Source organism: Crassostrea angulata, chromosome 7 (genome assembly GCF_025612915.1).
Source record: "Crassostrea angulata isolate pt1a10 chromosome 7, ASM2561291v2, whole genome shotgun sequence".
NCBI classification, from domain to species: Eukaryota; Metazoa; Mollusca; class Bivalvia; order Ostreida; family Ostreidae; genus Magallana; species Magallana angulata.
In genome coordinates this window covers 6502331-6523616 of record NC_069117.1, presented here as the reverse complement: position 1 = coordinate 6523616, position 21286 = coordinate 6502331, and the positions used below count along the sequence as shown (strand labels likewise).

The window sequence follows — 21286 nt, the reverse complement described above, 5'->3', positions numbered from 1 at the left end:
AATCTAGGTACTTGTAGTGAAATATAAAATCTGGACGTTTATTAATTTTAAACTTTATCTTCATTAATTGGTGGATTAAATGAGTTATAGAAATAAATGTGACAATAGATAGGTTTCCTTCTGCTGTTGAAACTATTAACATGCTAAGTAGCGACCCCCCCCCCCCCCCCCCCCCGAGATTAATTTTCGATCCGCGCCTGACCTAGTAATAGCACCAGTAGTGAAATAGACTGTACTATTTTATGCAGAATGTTCCTTGAAAATGTCTCGATATACAAAGTTTTTGTACAAAACAGACACCCAGTCTTTCTTTTAAACATGGTATTGCATACCAAAACCATCAAACAAGCTATGATTTTATTAAGCAACCCAATATTTATATTTTCAACCACGTGTAGAGTGTTTGAACACGAACAACTACGTTCTGAATATAATCGTTTAGTTTAAATAACCGCTTAATGGTAAAATAAGATATACATCTTAAAAGATTTTGATGTTTTAACATAAATCAAAGTAGGATATGATAGGAATAACGACCAGTACTTACGTATTTTGAGAATATTATCCGAACACTTATACTTCTGCTCGCACAGGAGACTGAACAAATCTCGGGGAAGTCTCGTGACCTTTCATTGGAGCACCTCTGTATTTATTTAATACTTATCACCGATAAAAACACATTACAAAACGTTACAAGCAAGATACAGAGTTTGAAATTCCTTTGTTTTGTAATCAAAGCCCAAGTCTCGTTATTGTTTAAATATGTGTTGTATTGGTATAAGTTTCAGTTAAATGGTGCTTTCTTTTGTTGATTATATTATTTATGAACACATTGAATCAGTTTATCTTGTTTGCCACGAGTCATTTTTTCGAATTTCGAATTTTTCGATTTCCTTACTTTACGTTATTTGTTAACAGTTATAAGAACTTGAGCTTTGTCTACATACCAATGAATTCTTACCTCTGTATCCCACTTTTTACTTGAATTTTAACATTCAAATTTTCGTCAATTATTCACAATGCACAAGTAAACCATTTCATACATAAAATACAAAAAATAGAATTTTGATCTCAAATCGTATCTAGGTCCCTTTAAAAACAGAAAAGGCAAAACTGAAAACTTTGAATGAGCTCTTTTCATCACTGGATGCCGTGGCTTACGAGTTATATGAAACGTATGTCATAAAAAATTGATAGAAGATAAGTTATTACAAAGGTTTTAATAAGATTGAATCAGAATTGTCAGAGTCTGATGATTGCACAATGGTGGCCTCATAGATCGTAGTTCCCAGTAAATCCAAAACTGAAAGTCAGAGGGCCCATTCCGGTTCGGAAAACAATTTTCAAGCCATTTTAAAGCTTTATTTATTTTACCTCGTTTTAGCACAGAGCTCTGTATAAAGAAATTTAAAAATAAAATATTTAAATTTCTTTATACAGAGCTCTGTATAAAGAAATTTAAAAATAAATATTTTGGTTTTTTCTTTAATAAAAAGTACATTATGTCCAATAATATCATATTTAAAAGTTTGAGGAAGATATGATGAGTAATTCGTTGACAATCCAGCATCCTTAAAAGGGTTGGTATGATAAATAGACGTACACCCCCTACCCCTAACAAGTTAGTACCCTTAGTACGAACGTTTTACAACGTTTTGTGTACTCGTAAGAGTGTTCCACGATTTATAAAGGTCGTAAGATAAATTGCTGGTGTTTATGCGTCTGTTTCGCGACTGTGAGACTGTTGCTCAACGTGTCTCATGTAATCTTGCAACGTTTTACTATCATTGCACGAATTATCAGCCTCAATATGCCATGCTTTGCTACTAGTATATATATACCCTGTTTCATATATTCTCTGTTTAAGATTAAAATTTACTATATACATTTATTGCATGATGGTGAGGGAAATACATGTATGAAGATTTATTTCCTCAAGAAAAATCATATTTCCCGAGGGCTTCGTCCCCCCAAAAATTGTTTTTTTCTGGGGAATAAATCTTCATATTTAATTTCCTGAACATTAATGCAATAAACGTTTTATTATACCAAGCAACATATGATTAAACAAAATACGTTTATTTATAACAATGTTTTACTTTTCAACAGTCGCAACTTTAACGTCGTGATTGTTTGATTTTCCATGTAACTGTCTCACTTTTCTTTCATAAATCATAGATAGTTAAGTTGGTTCTGAGATATAAAGAGAATCATAATGATTAAATATTTTTAATTGAATCATTTTTGTCCACATCGTATGCTCATATCGGCTGTTTCATTCTTATGACATCGCCCTGTCACGTGACTTTCTAGACCAATCAGATATAATAGAATAATCATATTGAGGTATAGTGCCTAATAATAAATGCTGCTGCAAATCTGTATTTTTCTCACTTTCAACCATGTCTACTGTATATGGGCGGTGTATATACCCCCTCTGACTCGCACGACCATTCGTACCGTGGAACGCATAATCGCACGTCCAATCACATTGGCGCACGTTCAATCATCCGATCACCTAGTCTCTCGCGCGTTCCTATCTTATTATCTTTCAACAGTTGCTTTCATTGTACAACAGTCGCATACAGACGCAAGATGTATCGCAGGATTCAATGCGTTTACATGCACAACGCTCGCTTAGATCGTGCGAAATTCGTACGAGTACTTTTTTCATATGCGATTATTTCGGCAACAATTAACGATTCATATCTAATTTTTTCGGTCGCACGAATATTTGGTCGCTTCTGCTCGTGCGCCAATTGTGAAAGGGGCTTTACTAGACTGTTTTATGGGGCGCAACTCTTAGCAAAGTTTAAAGGTTCGTCTCAAACCAAAATATGTTGTCATAAATTTATCTTATAGTCATTACTTAAAAAATAACATATAGAATTTCAATAAAAATGTATCTATTTTCGAATCAAAATGAAAATATTTGCATTCATAAAAAAAGAGTTGTTACAATCAATGAAAGAAAATAATCTGTTCGTTATACGTTGGAATAAAACGTAAAATGAGTGTTAAAACAAGCAGGATCTAGTTAACAAAGTGTTCTGAATCTGCTACTTAGATTACAATAGGACAAAAGTAAAATCTTATTACTTAAATCTCATGGATCAAGTATCTTAGGGTAATTTCTGCACAAAAGTAAAAATGATATAATACAGATTAAAATAATTATTAGTTTTTTATCGAAATATTTAAAAATTACTGATTGGTTGCTAGTTGCATTTGCCTACCATAAATATTGAATATACAAAGGCGAAGATTTGTAGACATTGATATGTTAAAGACAAACGCTAAGAATATATGGAAATGTCACATGCATTAGAAGAAAATAGGTTGAAATTGCCATACTTTAAAATACTACTAATATCTAAGTACTGATATAAAGTATTTGATATTGGCTTTACCAATGTATGAGAATGCCAACTTATCCATTAATTAATACTGTATTGCTTTGAGTGGCAATCTAGTATATGGAACCATGAAGCAACATTTTGCTATACATGAATAAATATGTAGGTGTTACTTAGATGTTTAACAGTAAACACACGTCTCGCCAAGGAGGCCTTTTACACTTATACAATAAAAAACCCAAGTCTGTTTATATTTGCAGAGAAGTTTATATCTCCTTTCTACTATACTACAGGATTACGTAGGGTTCAAAATGCACTCCTTTTGACAGAAACTGAAACTGATTTCATATTGTCAAAAAGATCTTAAAACAGTTTACTGCTGTGAAAATTTATGACCGCATTTTTGAAATCGTTGGTTAGTCGTAAAAAATACATTGATTTTTCAAAAGGGTCGGTTCAGAGCCCTCAAGACTATCAACGAACAACCACTCCAGTCTGTGTACTTAGCTGTCTTATCAATTTCTTTCAACTAGAGCAGGTAAAAGAACTACTCAGGTAAGACCCCTTAGTTTATGTTAATTACTGATACAGAACTAAATTAATGTCCGTCTGAATCCGGAAATTATTTCAGCATTAAATCTATGGGATTATCCTTGAATATGATGTCGCTAAATTCAAGTTAACTGTAAGCAGTTTTCCTCACATATTCTATCCATAAATCTTATTTCCTTCGATTTTTATTTTTTCATTGATTTACATCATAGATATAATAGAAAAAATGTTTGAATGTAATTATGCCGCGATTTTACGGGTATTGTGCACTACATGTATTACAGTTTTCTGAGAACTTTCAAGTGTTTCTCCACAGCGAACAAATTATTAAAGGCACGCCTATGATTGTTCTTGCACTATAAATAATTTAAAAAGTGCGTATCAAATACATTGAAAATGGCTGCTTTTTTGGATAGTTTCAACTCTAATTCTACTCTATTTGACCGATGGCGGATTGTAGAGAGCAACCATTTATTTAATATAAATTATTATAACTTTTAAGATAATGAAGACTCGCTTTTTATTAATAACATTTAAAAGTTTTAGATTCTGATATTATTACTACTGATGAATCTCAACTGGGGCGGAAGATTCGGAAAGGTGTGTCTGATCACCACCAACTTCTTAATTACTGTAAGTTCAAACAATCAAAGGAAAAGTAAAATCAATGTTAAATGTTGGAAATAAAACATGATGCATTTAACAAACAAAACAAAAGCATCATTGTATAGTTATTTGTATTATGGTAATAGTTCATTCGAATTTCAGATCTATTTTCTACATCGCAATATACATAATTAGATCTAGAGAGAATAAAAGTTTTGAAAACATTTTACAATTTTACGCATTTTGTCTTTTACCATGAAGCTAGAGAACATCTTTTCTTTGACAGGTAGTGGGACTAGGGATGGTCACTGTGGGGGCCCTAGCTGTAAGGGACATGGCAACCGTAAACAAGGACAAAATCAAACCTCTTCTGGACTCACTCTCAGTAGATTCCTTCAGCGTAGGCGTGGTCAACAGTCTGTCCATCATTATCATAGTTGTCGGAGTCTTCATTTTCTTTGTGGCTGGACTGGGTATATATGGCGCCTGTTGTCAAAATAAATACTTGCTTGTAACGGTAAGAATGAAACAAACGGAGAATGTTTTAAAACTGTGAACATGTATCTTTATGCAGATCTTATTCTAACATAGTTTTATTAAATATATTTATATTGATGTAGTTTAAATTAGAGAGTATAAACCAATGTTCAAGAAAGATACTAGTCTATTTTTCTCAAATACATGTTTATTGAACACAATAGCGATTTTCTATGAACACATGATGTACTGTAAACGTACTAGATTTGGCTGTGTATTCTATTTAGCGCTTTTGGTGGAATGCGGCTTCCGCTAAATCAAGTTCACGCTTAATGCCATGTATATATGCATAAGAATAGTCACATTCAGATATACGCCAATTCAAATCCTCGCCAACTTATTCAAAAACTTATTTTCGCCAAAAACCGTACACGCCAAATATAATACTTTTACAGTATCCTAAATGATATACAATAAAATTTAAACAAATAATATTGAATAATCAAATGGATTGGGCAACAGGCAAAGCCTATGTAAACACTCTTCAAAAATTAAATAAAAATGATAAATAATTAAAAACAAATAAACTTGAGGAGTCAAATATTCCATACAATATGGTGGCATATCTCTGCCTCTTGTGTGCAAGTTATTTTTCAATCAAATATGTCGACATGCCAGATAAATATGTTGACATGAAACATAATTATGTCGACATGCAACATGACTATGTTGACATGCAAGAAACTTGCAATTAGATAAGAATTATACAAAATCTCAAAAAATCTCAAATATCGCCCACCTGTGACATCCAAGATGCTAGATGCCACCTTTTTATGTCGACATGCAACTTATTTAAGTTAACATGCAAGATTAATATGCTGACATGCAACTTATTTATGTCAACATACAACTTATTTATGTCGACATGCAACTTATTTATGTCAACATGCAACTTACTTATGTTGACATGCGAGATAAATATGTTAACATACAACTTAGTTATGTTTACATGCGAGATAAATATGTTGACATGCAACTTATAAGTTGTATGTCAACATAACTAAGTTGCATGTCGACATTAATATGTTGCATGTCAACATATTCATCTTGCATAATATAACTAAGTTGCATGTGGACATTAATAAGTTGCATGCATGGTAACATAAAAAGTTGCATGTTCACATCAATAGGTAGCGTATCTAGCATCTTGGATGTCACATGTTGGCGATATTTGAGATTTTTTATAACTCTTATTTGATTGCAGTTTTCTAGTCTGTCAACATAGTTATGTTGCATGTTGACATAAATATCATTTAATATTTATTCGTTTGATGAGATATCGGCGCTTCTGATTGGTCGAAAAATTCCTTTGATTTAAGTAAAAATTGACCGGAAAACTTCAACAATGCGCGTAGCGCATTGATGAAAAAGAAAAAATATTATCTTCATTTCTTATCATTTAATAAAACATTTTCAAATCATAAAATAGGAAGTGTCATTGATCAAAAATGTAAATAATGTATATGAAGCGGCGCGTATGAATACAAAACAACAACAGCAACAATTTTCAAAATGAATTCGCTTTCAGCTGATGAAGAGCTATTGAGCTGAATTTGATAGATTAAACACAAATAGTGAGTTAAAATTTGAACCGGCTGAATTGAAAACGAATGGAAAATAAACGCAACAGCTTCTGATGATATTGTAACGTGCTATCTAGTATCTACTGGGTTCTTTTCAAGGGAATAGGGTATTATATATATTAATAATTTTCCTTTACTCTGCCTGAGTATGAATGATTGGATTTAAAACAAAATATTCAATGTAAGGCGAGGTGTGTGTACGTGTCCTAGAGCCGGGCACCCTGCACCGTGTTACTTGTCAGAGTTCGTATTGTGTTCGCGGAGTACCAGGTTATTTCACCCTTATTCAGGATTACTTCTCCTGGTACCCCACTACAATTCCTCTCGACTTCTCTACCCACTGGTGCTACTCACTTCGACCCTTGCTCTTTCTCTCTCTTTTGCTTCTTCTTCTTCTTGGACGTCTTGTCTCTTCTGCTGCTAGACGAGTTCTCCCTGAGAAACTCTCAGCGCGTCCTTATATAAGATTGGGTCGTTCCACCCGTCAAAGGGGTAACCAGCATTCTGGGAGAGTCCACTCTAGTCTCCTTAGTTACATCCCTTTGAAGTTACCGAACGCCCAAGCTTTCACCGTTACACTACCCACGCCTCGATATACATGCGTCCCGCATGTCCAATGATCAGAGTACAAAGAATTTTTCTCTTTATTAACATTATTTTTTTTTTAGTTAAAAGTGATTGATTTTAATACAAAAATAACAATGGGGTAAAAATCAAGTGTCTTTAAACAGGAATATCTTTCCATCCCCATAGATAACAAAATTATTAAAACAAACAAGAGCACTAACAATATAGACCATCATTTTAAAACAATGTTTTCTCGTCACATCACATTCTTCAACACAGGCTCATGCGTTCCAAATGTCCTCCTCGAATCTCTCAACACTTTCTCCGTCTTTCTGATATCTTGTGATAACTCGCACTGTTCTTTGGTGACTGCTCCCATCTGTCTGTGTGCTAGCGTCATTTGTGGTAGCTTGTGTCTTGCAGCAGGGACAATGGATTGGAATCAAGGGCGCCTCTTAATGTCCAGTTGTCTCTGCACTCACACTTGATGAGGTAGGCGTTTCTTTGTCTGGTGTTTGCTCGGGTGCCTTGCGTTTGACTCCAGGCAGTGAAGGAGACGTCTTCTTGCGAATGGTCCTGCCGGATTCAAGGTTAGGTTCATAGATGAGGTCACCAGGGTCTTCAAGCCATTCTTGGTCATCATCTGACTCTGTGATGACAGTATTCATTAAGCTACTGGGTGTCTCTGGTGTGTTTACCGCGTCTTTTGAACAGTGGACTCTTTTCTGGTGTCGAACGAGAAGTGAAGATTTGGCAAAGGCTTTGTCACACTGACTGCATTCAAATCGCCGCTTCCTTAAGTCTTCTGTCGCACACGTGATAAGATGTTCTCGCCACTGATCACGCGAGGGTAGTCGAAGAAGGCATATGGAACATAGGAAACCTGGCTTCCTTGGAGTAAGCTTTGTCAACGGCATTCTGAGATCTAAAATAAACAAAACAAAAATTCAAACACTTACGTTACACATTATAATCAAACTCATAATCAGAGTGCCATTGTGGCCTCTTGCGTTGCCGTCGATTTGTATATTCAAGCTCAATTTCATTCAGATCTGTGTTGGGCAAGTACTCTGCTTCATCCCCGTTAACAACATCATCAACTTCAACATCACTCAGAACTTCGTTCTTATCTCCATGTTTATTCTCACTCCCTGTTTCTAAACCTAGTTTTTGTGACCCATAGGGTCTGAGTCTATCTATATGCACCACCATCGTTTTCCTATCACCTTCTTTTTAAACCTTGTAGGTCAAATCTGTATGTTTTTGAACCACTACATACGGACCATACCAAAAACTCATTAATTTCGGGGATTTTCCAACAGTTCTTTGAGGAATAAATACCAACACTTTGTCACCAACATCAAAATGTTTTTGGGTGACATTTCTGTCATGGTATTTCTTCTGTCGTAACATAGCCTGTCCGGTAAATTGACGAGTAAACTGATGTGCTTCTTCCATAATTTTACGTAACTTCCACACATATTCATGAACACTCTGTTGCTCATTTTCTTTAGAAATACTGTACATGATGTCTAAAGGAGTCGCTACTTCTCTTCCCAACATGAGCATGTTAGGTGTGTACCCTGTACTTTCATGTACAGATGAACGGTACGCCATAAGTACATATGGCAGGTGCTTGTCCCAGTCAGTTTGATGATCCGAAACATAAGCTGTCAACATGGTTGCCAAGGTTTTATTGAACCTCTCGACCATCCCGTCTGATTTGGGATGGAAAGCAGTTGTCCTTGTTTTTCGTATCCTAAGCAATTCACAAATATCCTTGAACATTCTACTTTCATATTGTCTGCCTTGATCACTATGGATGACCTCTGGTACCCCTAGTTTGGTAAGGAACTGCTCCACTAACACCTCTGTTATTGTTTGAGCTTCAATGTTCTTTAAAGGGTATGCTTCGGTTCACTTCGTGAAATAGTCGGCAACTACCAGAATGTATTTGTTGCCTCTTTCAGTTTCTGGCAATGGACCCATTATATCAGTGGCTATACATTCAAGAGGGGATCCTGTTGGATCAAGTTGCATGAAAGATTTCCCTGCTGAACGATTCTTCCTTTTTCGGCATTGAGGACATCCTGTAACATAGCTTTTAACATCACTTTGCAGACCTGTCAAATAGAAACGGTTTCTTACCCTTTCTAGTGTTTTACTAACACCAAGATGTCCAGATGTTCTTGCATCATGACACTGCTCGAGAATTTCTCTTCTCTCTGACAGAGGTACGATGACCTGGTGATAAACCTTTTTGTCACTGGCCCATTTCCTGCAAAGTACACCGTCTTTAATTTCCAAGTTTACCCACTGTGACCAAAGGGACTTAATCACCTTACTTTCGTGCTTTATGTCAGAAAATTCTGGACGCTTATTATCACTGACCCAGCTCTTGATTTTAGATAGGTCTCTGTCTTCATCTTGCAAACTCTTTAGATTCTTAGAATCAGGATCAACACCTGTTGTTGCTTTATTCACAACACTTGCTGATGCTGCTACTTCAGCACAACTATCTGTTTCTGCAATGTCTGTCAGTCCACACTGGCGGCACGGATATCTGCTAAGGCTATCTGCATAACCGTGTCTCGCACCGGGACGGTGTCTTATTTCCATGTCATAAGTATCAAGGAGCTCTATCCACCTGGCTACTTGGCCCTGTGGATCCTTGAAATTTAAAAGCCACTTAAGAGCGCTGTGGTCAGTGCGGACAGCTACCCTGTGCCCATATAAATAGTGACGAAAATGTTTAAATGCAAAAACGACAGCTTAAAGCTCTTTCCGGGTGACACAGTACCGGCTCTCCGATTTCGACAGTGTTCTACTTGCGTACGCTATCACCCGTAGTTTCCTGTCTATCTCCTGTGACAATACAGCTCCTAGTCCTGACTGGCTTGCATCTGTATCAACAACAAATGGTAGCGAAAAGTCAGGGTGACATAGTATTGGGGCAGTGGTCAAACAACGCTTTAATTCTTCAAATGCAGCCTGGCATTCGTTTGACCATTTAAACTCTCTCCCTTTTTCTGTCAATTTGAAAAGAGACTTAGCAATTGATGAGAATCCCCTAATAAACCTTGTGTAGTAGCTACATATTCCTACAAAGGATCTTACTTCACTGGCATTCATCGGCACAGGCCATTTGGATATAATCGATACTTTCTGTGGATCGGTATGTATTCCTTTACCAGATACCTTGTAACCAAGAAACAGCACTTCCTTCTTGAATAAGGAACATTTCTTGGCTTTTCTTGGCTTTTAACTTTAAGCCAGCATTCTCTAACTTGCCAAATACTTGTTCCAAATTATCAAGAGTTTCCTCAAATGTGCGCCCGAACACAATTATATCGTCGATATATACCAAGCATATCTTATAATTAAGACCAGCTAGCACCGTTTCCATGAGCCTTTCAAACGTTGCCGGGCTTTTACAAAGTCCAAACGGCATTACGGTAAACTGAAAAAGGCCATTTCTAGTAACGAACGCTGTTTTTGGTTTATCACTCTCTTCCATCTCGACTTGACAATATCCAGAGTGCAAGTCGAGCGTACAAAACCAGGTTGCACCTTGTAGACGGTCCAAGGAGTCATCAATTCTTGGTAAAGGGTAGGCATCCTTTACCGTTTTGCTGCTAAGAGACCGGTAATCTACACAAAATCTCTTTGTCCCATCTTTCTTTTCCACCAGTACGACACCTGCTGCCCAAGGACTGCACGAACGTTCTACTATCCCTCTATCAATCATGTTCTCAACCTCTTTGTCTACGAAATCTGCTGCGTGATGAGGTAGTCTTCGAGGAGGTTGTTTGGTAAGTTTTGCATTTTCCGTGTTAATTTTATGCTTTGCCATCGATGTTCTGCCAAAGTCATCTTTTGTTCTTGAAAATATATGTTGAAACTTAATGAGAAGGTCCCCTGCTTTCTTCATCTGACTTGGGTCAAGTTCATGTGAAGTTTCGAAGCATAAATCCTTCAAGTGATCGGGGATGACATCTGTGTCGCTTTGAATGTTTTCAGCGTGCAAGTCATTACTCTGCTCTTTGTTTTCTATGATATTGACCACTGGTGATGTACTGCCTACGACAGTGTTCTTGTACACGGTTTGGGGGTTACAAGATACGTTTGACTTGCTATCTGTTAAAGCCGCTATCTTGAGCTCAAGTTCTCGAAGAGATGCCCTTAGTTCATCTCTCAGTTCTTTGAACTCACCTCTGACATTAGTTTCTTGTGTATATGGTTTTTCTCCAGAGGCTCCCCTAGCGTAGCTTATGTCGCGTCTTTGTCGCTCAGCCCTACAAAATGCCTCTATCTCTACGGCGAGCCGTATAGCCTCATTTAGCGACTTAGGTCTTGACTGTTGAATTCTTAACCTCATGTCAAAGTCAGTGAGCGCATCAACGAATTGATCCTTGGCTATCATTTCTGTGACCTCACATGGTGCACTAGGGTAAGCTAAATGTGTTAGACGTCTTATGCTTTCACCAAGTTCAGGCAATGTTTCAGTTGATTTTTGGCGCTTCTCTTTTAACATAGCCCTGTACAATTCTGTTTGGTTTGCATGGACGAACCTTGCCTCTAACGCTTCACAAAGGTTCCTATATGCGCATGCATTGTCTTGACGCATATTCCCCAACACAGTTTGAGCTTGTCCTCGCAGAGATGCAGCAAGGTAAAGGCCCTTTTGTCTGTCATTCCACATGTTTATGTTACCGCATGCCTCAAAATGCGCTATATAATCTATCCACGAACCAGTGCCATCGAAAGTAGCTGGCTTCATCACAGTTTTTCCAAACTGCTGATTATCAATCATTTCATTTTTCATAGGTGTGACATTAGGACCCCAAGCCCTAGGTATACTAGGCATTGTGTAACTGTCCTTAGCCAAGCTCCAAGTAACACTTGTCGGCGTAGACGTGGTTCTGGTTTCTGGCGACGTGAAATGAACACCAGGTGTTGAAGTCCTTTGGTAGAATTTCTTATCTCCCTCCGTAAACTGCAGTGTAGACATATCTTCACATAGATCATTTGCTCTAACTTTTGGACGTGCACCCTGTTCATCTGGTCCATATAATTCATAACTTAGACTTTCATGCAAATATCGTCTGTTCAACTCCGCTATGGTATCATCTTGCGGTCTTTGTGCACCTGCATCTGTATAACTCAAGTCACTCACCGGAGATGACTTGGTAACCTTGGCAGGAGATTGCTTTTGCATCATCATCTGCAACTTTTCTTTCAATCTTTGTCTCTCTGCATCGATCTTCTCAAGATCTGCTAGCAACTCCTGCTCAACATCCATGTTTAAATGTGTACTAGTTCACCTAATGTCTCAAACTGATCACGGTTCGTTGTACCTTGTTCACAAGGAACTGCTCTTTAAAATACTTTTAGCACTCAGTACCTTTAAATCTGTACGCAGTATCCCGGTGCACAGAACACAGTGCCCTTTATTCTGCACACAGTATCCTAGTGCACAGAACACGGTGAATTTCAATGCGACCTGGTAACTTTACTTCACTCGGTACCAATACACGGTACCAAAACTATACTCGGTTACCAACTGCACTCAGTCACCAGCTACACCAAGTCACAAAAATACGTTAACCACACACAAAAACAAAAATTTCAAACACAATGATTAATTTATCAAAAATCAAATGATCAAATTTACCCTATCCCTTGACCGGCTGCCACCAAAATGTAACGTGCTATCTAGTATCTACTGGGTTCTTTTCAAGGGAATAGGGTATTATATATATTAATGATTTTCCTTTACTCTGCCTGAGTATGAATGATTGGATTTAAAATAAAATAATCAATGTAAGGCGAGGTGTGTGTACGTGTCCTAGAGCCGGGCACCCTGCACCGTGTTACTTGTCAGAGTTCGTATTGTGTTTGCGGAGTACCAGGTTATTTCACCCTTATTCAGGATTACTTCTCCTGGTACCCCACTACAATTCCTCTCGACTTCTCTACCCACTGGTGCTACTCACTTCGACCCTTGCTCTTTCTCTCTCTTTCGCTTCTTCTTCTTCTTGGACGTCTTGTCTCTTCTGCTGCTAGACGAGTTCTCCCTGAGAAACTCTCAGCGCGTCCTTATAAAAGATTGGGTCGTTCCACCCGTCAAAGGGGTAACCAGCATTCTGGGAGAGTCCACTCTAGTCTCCTTAGTTACATCCCTTTGAAGTTACCGAACGCCCAAGCTTTCACCGTTACAATATTTAATTTGCAGAAAGATTCGTTAAAACTGGTTTTCATGTGAGATCGTTGGAATATGCAACATGGGGCATAGCCATGCAAGGAGAGGCGATCGTGGACAAAAATAGTTGATATGTCGACAAAGAATAGTATGCATAAGCGACTTTTGTGAACGTTGTGGTAACTAGATAGCCAGTGATGTACTTCAATGGTATATCTGTCGCTTGGAATGCCCCGAAGGAGTTGATGCATTACCCATAACGATGCTTATTCTGATGACCGATCATGTACGTGTGTAAATTTAAAAATCATCGTTACCAAATTTGAACAGCAGTGTTACCGTGAAAGTGAAGAGGCCTATATGTTTTTATATTTATTCTGGAAAAGGAACAGCCAGCCTCGCAGTAATGTTGATCGATCTCAAGCAGACGAAATCGAAAGAAGACCCTTAATTTTCTATTCCGTGAATCAAATAATGTGTTTTGTTTATTTTTGAAGGTTAAACCTTCAACTTTTTATGTTTATAAACTTGTATTTTGTTTACTGACAATAAAACACACAACTTTACACTTTGTTGACAGTGTTTATTTTGGAAATTCCCGTTCTGTTAATAGTGTTAGATCAGAACAGTTGAGAAAAGTAGATCCGGGAAAATTTTTATTGATGCAGGTATCAAAGAAATTTTTCGACCAATCAGAAGCGCGGATATCTCATCAAATCAAAAAAAATAAAAAAAATATCAAATAAAAAATTGACCGGAAAACTTTTTTCACCAATGCGCTACGCTACGCGCATTGATGAAGTTTTCCGGTCAACTTTTTTTTGATACGTCGATCAATAGAAAAATTATTATTTCATTTCTTAAATCTTGCATGTTAACATCTTTATCTTGCATGTCGACATAATTAATAGAATAATAACTTGCACACAAGAGGCAGAGATATGCCACCATAATATATGAATTGCATCTCAGCGTGTTTTAATTCACTTTCACATTTCGCTTATTTTTAGATACACGATCTTTTGAATTAGAAGTCCGTCATAATTATTATTTTTTGCAATTTATAAACAGGCGACTGTCTTGAAAAACAAGTATATATTAACCTCTATAGCAATTATTTACCAGTTTTGTTTAGATTTTGTCCAATTCTGTAAATTGTTTATTTTCTCAATATTTGAGTATATGTGCATAGTTGTAATGTTAATTTGGATAAAAAATTGTAGTCATTGCTATATGGGTCGCAGCGCAAAACATGGTAGGACTCTGATCAAGAAAAACCACAAATAGAAGGATCCGAACATTCTTGAAATGAAAAAGTTGAAATATAACAACAACGCCAAAAAACAAGCATTAAATAATGTCTTCTAATTAAAGCTGGACTGTTGTGGCGTTAATCCTGTAATATCAACGACGAATGATTTTGATCTGACGTATTGGTGTACGGCTTCAAGAAGCTGTGAGGATACTTTTTCACAAATTCCAAGAACCTGTTGCACCAACGTTGACGAGAACACATATACATCAACTCAAATTAGTTGTCATGCAAGCGTCAAGAAAGGAACATACAATCCAAAGGTGGATGTCTTTTTAAAACAGATGTAATCATGTTTGTTTCCTAGCTTTAAGTTGCCAAACTTCCAATCAACAATTTCTTTGATTCAACAAAGATCAATAATATACGTGTAAATTATATGCATTATTACAACTTTGTATTTCAGAGATGTTACGGTGCATTTTAAGAGTAAACAAGAGGCCAACTGGCCTTAACGGTCACCTGAGTAGCATATAACCGATACACAAACCTGTCGAGGAGTCTCATATATGCATTTAATTAATTAGGTTTCATTATGGAATAGAAAAATTATAAATTTTTATTGACGACCATCTCCCTGCCTGCAATCTTCCAAAAAGAACTGAAACCTATAATTTTGGCGAAAAACTTAAAGATCTAGTCTACAAAATCATGAATTCAGTTTTCCTTTCAGGTGTGAGGGAGTAAAGAAGTTTTTTAACATTATATGCATTAACACAATATCGCCATATTGCCCCCCCCCCCCCCTCATGTCCGGAACCCCTGACCCAGGGGCCGTGAATTTCACAATTTTAGTAGAGGGCCTCACGGACATCATAATCATGCATTTAGTTATTAACAAAATTATATGGGAGAAGAGAAGAAGATTTTCTAAGATTTAATACATTTTAACTATGTGGCCATATTGGCCCCACCCTAGATCCAGAACCCCTGACCAAGGGCCATAAATTTCACAATTTTGGTAGAGGGCTTCATGGACATCATTACTATGCAACCAGTTTTTTCCTCACATGTGTGGGGGTCGAGAAGAAGATTTTTGAAAATTTGGCCTTTTTGGGCATATTTTGCGGGGGTGGTAGAGGCATAAATTCACAATTAAGATTCCTCGTACCATAGAGATGCCTAACAACGAAAACGGATAGCTATACAAAACGAGTCAGGGACTCATCTCTATTAAGATTATCTACATCATTCGTATTTACTTCTATCAAAAGCTCAAGTTTTACATCATTTGTTTTTACATCATTGAAAGCTCGAAAAACATTTCTATAACCCCCCCCCTCCCTCCCCCTACCAGTAAGTTTCAGCATTTTTGAAAATGTAAAATATCGGAGATACTAGTAGTTAGTTTATATTATTACATGTATCAAATATAGTATACTGCATTGAGTGTTCTATGTATAACACTGTTTTCATCCTTTATTCTGTTACTACGTGACGTTTTAATTTTTCCATCGTCAACTTCTTTTACTTATTTTTGCAATATATCAACATCACCTGCTTATTCGTTAAACCTCTGTCACACAGGAGCTGCGTCCTCACGGCGATCACACTGCGTCCCTATATAATGTAAAATGCCAGGGTAGACGTAGTACAGTTTCCTACAGCGCTGTAACAACGCAACGCACTTTGAACATGCACAGAGTACGCGCCGTGGCTCTGCGTTCTGATAAACAAGCCGTAGAAGTGAAGTGAGGTCGCCGTGACAGCGCCGCAAGGTCTCCAACAGCGCCACATGAGCTCCGTTGGCGCGCTCAAGGAACGCAGATAATCGCAGTGTAGACGCAGTAATAAGTCAATTGCGCTTGCACGGCTACCTCTCGGAGTTCTTTGGAATTGCACTGCGTCTCCATCGCGCTCTCACTGCGCATCCACAGCATTTGAACAAGTTATTTTCATTTGGCTGCGTTCCTACAGTGACCCAAAAGAGCTGTTGCTGCGTTCATCGTGCTCTCTTGGCGTTTCTTCTGCGTTTATTAGCGGTTGTACCGCACTCCCACGGCGTTTCTAGTGCATTGTCATCCAGACCACGAAAACTCGAACATTGGCTGTTGTACAATAGCAAACGATGTAGTAATTATCAAACTGGATATGGATGACTATGTAAAAAGTAGCATTTGCTAATATTCCAGGACCTATCAAAGGACGTAGATGAAATTCATGCCATTTCGTTCTGATGTTTTCACATCTTTTCTGTTTTCATATAACTCATAACGTATTTCTTTTGTAGACCTAACTAAAAAGGGTGTTGTCCTAGTCCTTCACAATTCATTTAGAAATAGTTACGTTTCAATTACAACGTACCTATTCATCAAAACAAAACAAGTTTTATTCATTTATGTACTAGTTGTAAATTCTTGTTTATTTCCCATACAATTGTACAAATTAACATTAACCTACCAAGAAGTAAAGAACGTCTTGTGCACGCAGTCAGCGCATAGAGCACGCCTTGGACGCACGGTAAAAACTCCTCGCACGTCATGAGCGCTCGGTGCAGACTCAGCGAGAGCGCATTCAATCGCCAAGTAGAACTCCATGGAAACGCAACTACACGCCGTGGGAGCTCCGTAGAACGCGTAGGTCGCCGCCAGGACGCCGTGATATCTCCACTTGTAAAATTTAAAAAAAAAATTGTACTTTTTATCTGAATTTTTAATGCGATCCGACGATTGAATTTTACAACGCCGTGAACACGCCGTGGAACGCAACTTGATGTGACAGCGCCTTAACGCAAGAGCATGCTCTTCATACAAACAATTTCTTATACAAGACAAATAAGTTGTTGGAACAATAATATTAAGAACTTAAATTATTTTTACGCAAGTTTTGTAGTCGATACAATGACCTTGTCAGCAAGTACAATGTTTCATAAAGATTCATGCTGACTGGCGTTTTTCATACTTTTTAGAACATTATCAATGCATTGAATTGACTACGTATTCTTGAGTTTTCAGAGCTCAAGGCGGGTGCGACCGGTCTGCAAAGGATGCTTACTCCTCCTAGACACTTGATCCCACCTGATCTTTTAAGTGGTCCTTGTATGCTAAGTTTTGAATTTGCTTTTTGCTGTTTGGATTTTGAGATGGTTGGCAATTTGTTATTGCCATTTTTTATTGTACCTATGCATTGCACTTTGGTAGCGTAGAACGTACTTTCAACATCAATCACACCTATTCCACCTTGTTCAATTTTGCCAATTAATGTAATCCTTTTAATGCGATCTAGCTTTTTCCAAATGAAATTATACATAATTTTAGATGTTCGAATAGTTCTCATTTAGGGTTCTCTAAAATTTAGGCATGCTATAATATTTTTAATATTGCTAAGGTATTGATTACTATGCGTTTTTTTTTCAGTTTAAATTGCAAATTTTTTTCATAGCATTCAATTTTATCATTTCCCTGGTAAATACCAAACGATTTTAATCAGGCCTTTGTTACTTTTATTTCATGTATATTAATTAGATTCGGAAAGGATCGTAAAATAATTTTAACCGATAAGTTTCGAGCAAAATTTTCAGCTAACAGTTTTACATTCATCCAAGATGACAGCGATTGGTACATTTTGTATTATTAGATAGGGGGTATATTTACATTTTATGAATAATATGTAACATTAGAAGCCCGTGGTTTCATCCAAAGGGGACTAACAAGGCAATGCCGTTAGAACCAAATATAATATTAAAAATGAAATTTTTTTATCATGTGTCTTAATTAGAAATAGAACAACTTAGTAACAAAAGAAATGACATATAAATAATGTTAATATGTAAACGGTGTGACCGTTGGACCGAGCGCAGATTTAACACAGTACAGTTTGATATTTATACAACAATTTATTTGAAATGCACACAGTGGATCCGCCCACTATTAGAATCATTTGCAAAAGTTAAACTAAACGTCGCGTGATCAGTCTACATTATGACGTCATGTCTCGTACGTAAAACGTACAAGTTTTGTCTTCGGAAACAGCCGAAGACAATTGCGTGATTCTGACAAAATTTTATTTCTTCTTTTATTTAATTCATCACGACTACAGGTAATCCAAATTGAATACTTTATTCAGTGTGTATATAAAAGATCAGTTCCTTGATGTTTTTGTTTTTATATTCCATCTGATAATTTGATAAGATATACGTAGAACTAGTCGTATTTCTTGATTGAAGCACTATTTAAACTTATCTGTTTTTTACTTTAATTTTTTTAAATTTAAATTACCTTCTGTTGAAACATTGGAAAGTTTTTAATCGAGTTTAGGAGCAATAAACATCGATAAGTGCCAGTCAATCAATGATCAAACTAACTTTTCAAAACCAAAATGGCAGCCAATATGGCGGCGCCCAGGGCTGGAAGAAATCTTTTTAGCCCTTAGTACCCCTGATTCAACTTTCATTTTTCACTGATTTTCTTATATATACGTGTTACCATTAATCCTCGCTTCGCGAGGCGGGCTTCGCCCGCCTCTCGCTGCGCTCGGTATAATATCTGGAATAAGCTGCAAAATACAAATGATTTATTAAGAAGTTGGTAGGGGGATTCTGACTTGCCACAATCTTCAGTTTTACTCCTTTGCGTTTGCATGCAATCGTAAAGCGGAAGTTAGAAATCAATATTTTTACGTTGTGCCAAAATAATTATTTTAAAAAAAAACTAAATTATTATCGCCCTGTGTATTTTCGCCCTTCTACACTTTCAAACGGTTTCGCCCCTTCTTAAATTCGCCCAGACTCGCTTGTGTACTTAACTTGGAACATTGGAATTCGCCAAGTCTTAAATTCGCCCGCTGACAAAAATAAACAGCAAAAATAAAAGGTAGCTACATATGTAATATTTACCAGTTTCCATATATATTTTCTACTTTTATACAGTATACATATTTGTGACAATTTTTTATTGTCTTGATTTTTTTTAAAAGTTATGTTTCTTAAGATTAATTTTGCAATGGTGCAAAATCGTTCATGTGTAAATCAGTGGTTTGTGCGTCATTATGTCCATTTAAATGATCCTTTTTACATAGCTACATAAAGCAATTAACTTAAAGGCAACTTGAACTGGATATAGTTGGAAGTTTAAAACAAAGGGTAATGTACGGCGATGATAATTTACTTTTGATTTAAAAATGACTAGGTACATCAAGTATAATACGTATCAAAAGTACAAGACAACAATACGTTGAACTATTAAGAATGAGAAATAACTTGCTTGCTTTGCATGATGTAATGAAATTCTTCCACCACTAAGGCTTTTAAACTTAGAAATTGATATCTTTTTTAAAGTTATTATAGAATTTATGAAAGGTTTCTCTTTGTCATGTTTACATACTTTGTTCGATCACACTAAAGATATGAAAATATATAAGGTATGCTGTAATTACCGTAGAAATAAATGTTGACTTACAATTGCATTTACTTTATAAAAATGTATTGCTTGTGATAGATATTCTACTCAGATAAAAAGTTTCAAATGAAATATTTTTGTTATCCAACTGTTTTATTAATGCCGTTATGGACTGCTGATATGGTGCTGAAAATGAATGATAAAATCGCTTAGGTTTGATCAAATCCTTCTGCCAATTGTACGCCTTGGAATGTGTTCAAATCTATATACCTGATAACAATTTCAAGCTTTATTTAGGTGCCAAAATGCTGTGTAACGTATTTATGAACCAGCGCGCGTGCAGGATGCGAATTATATAAGAATGCCAAATTTTGTAAGCATTTGATACAAAGACAAACAATAGGGTAGAAAAATATACATTATAGTTTTGAATAAAGATAATATTCGTTTTAGTGCCAGGATTTTGAAAGGAGCATAGTCACGATTTGAAATAAACATTTTAATTATCATTTTGCCATTCTTAATGCACACATCGTTTTTCTAATAATCAAACAAAATTATTCAAGGTTCAGATACAGACGTCACAGGTCTTTATTTATTTTAAGATAAAGATGATGTTCTATTGTATTCTTTTTTAACATTATAATTGAAAGTGAAGGTTTTTTGAAACAAGTTTACTCTCATATTCCTTTAATGACACATAATGAATCATATAAAAAGTCAAATCAGCCTTAACTATTTACAGAAGAATAATGAAATCTGGATAAACTACAAATATCTAAAGAGTTAAATATTAATATTTAAAGAATTGAATTGCATTATTAGAGACGTGTTTTTTTTGTTTGGTTTTTTTTTTCGTTTACAATGATATATAAAATTTTGTACAATTTCTGAGATATGATGTCTTGAAGTAATTTTTGGATTTAATGAAGTTTTCCTATTGTATTGTAAAGTCCATGTGTATTTTTTTCCTATAATAAATGATGCATTTAATTACAAAAAAACCCCTGAATTTTGCAATTCTATTGATACCAAAAAAAAAAATGAAAGAGAAAAAGGAAAAGGAAAAATTAAGCCCGAATTTCCACTGTTTCATTAAAATCTTCCCTGGGAATAATTTAACTTTGTCAAATAAACACACCACGGACATTAACATCGATCGTTTGTTATTGACATTGTTTGCTGTTTTAAAACATATTTTTACGTCAGATACTGAATGCTGTGAAAATATTTTT

The 21286-nt window shown here is 36.2% G+C and overlaps 1 protein-coding gene and 1 long non-coding RNA gene across 2 annotated transcripts in view; one reads left to right on the top strand and one right to left on the bottom strand.

Annotated features, from left to right (window-relative positions):
* LOC128157185 (out at first protein-like) overlaps positions 1 to 21286 on the bottom strand; it is a 147758-nt gene that overhangs the window by 80329 nt on the left and 46143 nt on the right. The gene's annotated exons all lie outside the window — the stretch shown is intronic.
* Positions 3861 to 5044, top strand: LOC128157193 (uncharacterized). Its single transcript, XR_008239801.1, has 3 exons — positions 3861 to 3911; positions 4449 to 4541; positions 4801 to 5044. It is a non-coding gene; the product is annotated as an uncharacterized LOC128157193 (long non-coding RNA).